The sequence below is a fragment of the Cebus imitator genome, unplaced genomic scaffold, assembly GCF_001604975.1.
Source record: "Cebus imitator isolate Cc_AM_T3 unplaced genomic scaffold, Cebus_imitator-1.0 Scaffold117, whole genome shotgun sequence".
In the NCBI taxonomy this organism is placed as follows: domain Eukaryota; kingdom Metazoa; phylum Chordata; class Mammalia; order Primates; family Cebidae; genus Cebus; species Cebus imitator.
This window is the reverse complement of record NW_016107432.1, coordinates 330,930-333,988: the sequence shown is the minus strand read 5'-3', so window position 1 is coordinate 333,988 and position 3,059 is coordinate 330,930.

The window sequence follows — 3,059 nt, the reverse complement described above, 5'->3', positions numbered from 1 at the left end:
TACAGGCACGCGCCACCATGCCCAGCTAATTTTTTTGTAGTTTTAATAGAGACAGGGTTTCACCATGTTGACCAGGATGGTCTCGATCTGTTGACCTCGTGATCCACCCGCCTTGGCCTCCCAAAGTGCTGGGATTACAGGCTTGAGCCACCGCGCCCGGCCACGACGTAGAAATCTTTTAAGATTCTTCGCATAGTTGCTCCCACAGTGATTTAAAATTTGGGAAATAATAAACCAATCTGTAGTCAATGCTAGATTAATTTCGGTATTGACAGTACCCAAAACAAGACCTTTTACATGGAGAGGATAGGAAATAATGAGATTATGAAACCTATTTAGGACTGAAAGGGAGAACAACAATAATAGTATCAGGCTTCAGGATCCTAGGTTGAACTCGATGCTTTGCGCTTCCCAGGTACTGCTGCATCCACTAAATTTTGTAAAGCCAGCTTTCTTCTGTAAATGAATAGAATTTGAACCACATACAGAACCAAATTGTTTCGCTCTGGGTAAAAGCAAGTGATATCAGACATTGTATTATTTCTGTGGAATATTGGTGCATTATATTGTGAACTTTGGTACAAAACTAATCAAAAGATAGTGAAATGTTTAGGTAATAGATATTGGATTCATTTTGGAAGCAAAGGGGGAAAAAAAGTGTTTCTAAAAGTTGTACTTTTAGTCAGATACCTAAAGTAAGAATCAAATACAGTACTAATTTAAAAAGTGACGTATGTAGCCAGCACGGTGGCTCAAGCTTGTTATCCCAGCACTTTGGGAGGCCGACGCAGGCGGATCTCCTGAGGTCAAGAGTTCCAGACCAACCTTGTCAAAATGGTGAAACCACCGTCTCTACTAAAAATGCAAAACGTAGCCGGGTGTGGTGGCGTGCGCCTGTAATCCCAGCTACTTGGGAGGCTGAGGCAGGAGAATCGCTTGAACTCGGGAGGCGGAGATTGTGGTGAGCTGAGATGGCGCCACTGCATTCCAGCCTGGGCAACAGAATGACACTGTCTCAAAAAGAGGGGGTGGAGGGAGCAGAAAGAGAGAGAGAGAGAGAGGAGTAGAAACTAACACCAGTCCAATACGAAACAATTTTATGAATGCCAACTGTCAAATAGATAAATACCAATTTCCAATGTAAATACTGATTTTCAATGCTCATTTATTCTTGTCATTTATTCAGTAACAGATGTTTTATAGTCATTTTGTCTATTATTTTAAAACCATATTTGGAAGTAGTTCAATATATTTTTGTTTTATAGAATTGTCCAGTGCTTCAGAGATCAGCAGTCCTGATCGCAGTATCAACAACTAAGCCCGGCTAATTTTAATCTAGGATATTTGGAAATATCCTACATTTCCTACATTTGGAAAATCTTTTGAAAAAGATAAGCATTTAATGAAATAGCAGCTTAACTAAGACACCTACTAGGTAAATTTCTACTAAATTCTAAACACTATGAAATTCATAATAGTGCAAAATTAACAGAACATATATAATTTATGTAAATGGGTAGAAAAAGATTCGTTAACCCATGGAAATCAGATAAAACATTTATGTTCTTGGTAATATTTTCTGAAATTAAGATTTGCTCTTAAGTTAAAAAACCTACATTGGAAATGGGATATTGTGAGTTAAATTCCTTATGTTTGAGAGAATTGTGTTCCCTCGAAATTCATATGAAGTCCTAACCTCCAGTACCTTAAAATATGACTTTATTTAGAAATAGGGTTATTTCAGGCCAGGCGTGGTGGCTCATGCCTGTAATCCAAGCGCTTTGGAGGCCAAGGGGGGGTGGATCACCTGAGGTCGGGAGTTCAAGACCAGCCTGACCAACATGATGAAACCCTGTCTTTATTTAAAAAAGAAAAAAAGAAATAGGGTTATTTCAAACATAATTAGCTAAATGTAGTAGGATGAGTCCCTAATCCAATATGACTGGTATTCTTACAAAAAAGAGAAATTTGGGCCAGGTGAGGTGGCTCAAACCTGTAATCACAGGACTTTGGGAGGCCAAGGTGGGAGGATCACTTGGGGCCAGGAGATTGGGGCTAGCCTGGGCAATAATAAGAGACCTCATCACTACAAAAATAAAAAAATTAACTAGGCATGGTGGTGGACACCTGTGGTCACAGCTTCTTGGGTGGCTGAGGTGAAAGTATTGCTTGAGCCCAGAAGGTCGACGCTACAGTGAGCCGTAATCACCACTGCACTCCAGTCTGGGTGACACAGCCAGACCTTGTCTCAAAGAAAAAAAAGTCCAGGGTGAAGGGGAGAGTAGGTCAGAGTGGGAATTTGGACCCAGGCATGGATCCAAGGGAATTTTGACCCACATGAACATTAACATGAAAACAGGTTAGGGTGATGCTTCTACAAGTCAAGGAATGCGAAAGATTGCCAGCAAACCACCAGAAGCTAGGAAAGTTGTTCTCCCTCACAGTCCTCAGAACCCTGAAAATACCTTCTCAGAGTTCCATTCCTTAGACTGTGATACAATAAATTTCTGTAGTTTAAGCCATCCAGTTTGAGGTACTTTGTTATGGCAGCTGTAAGAAACTAATACAGAGGTGACTGTGGTTATCAGGCTATCATCTGAAATATACCAGACTGCCTAGAAAATGAGGAACGTGTTTTGTTTAATTGTGGAGACAGGGATCTCACTAAGTTGCCCAGGATGGTCTCAAACTCCTGGCCTCAAGCGATCCTCCCACTTTGGCCTCAGGAAGTGCTAGCATTACAGGCTGAGCCACCGCACCCCGCCAGCAAAGTCTTGTTGTACTTAAAGGTGGTGGGGGATATCTAGTAAACTTGACAGTTTAGTCACAATAGCTGCCTGTGCCGTCACCACTGCATAGCATATTTGCAAAAGGCTATCAAGATTAAACAGTGACAGGGCTGGGGTGCCTCCCCTTCTACCAATGACTCAGGAGGCTATTTCAGAAACTAAACTGACAAGGGAGACCCTTCCCTATTCACCTGTGTCTTTTCTCAGGCTCTGTGCTCCACACTTTTTGCCTGATTACCTATATATATATATATATATATATATATATAT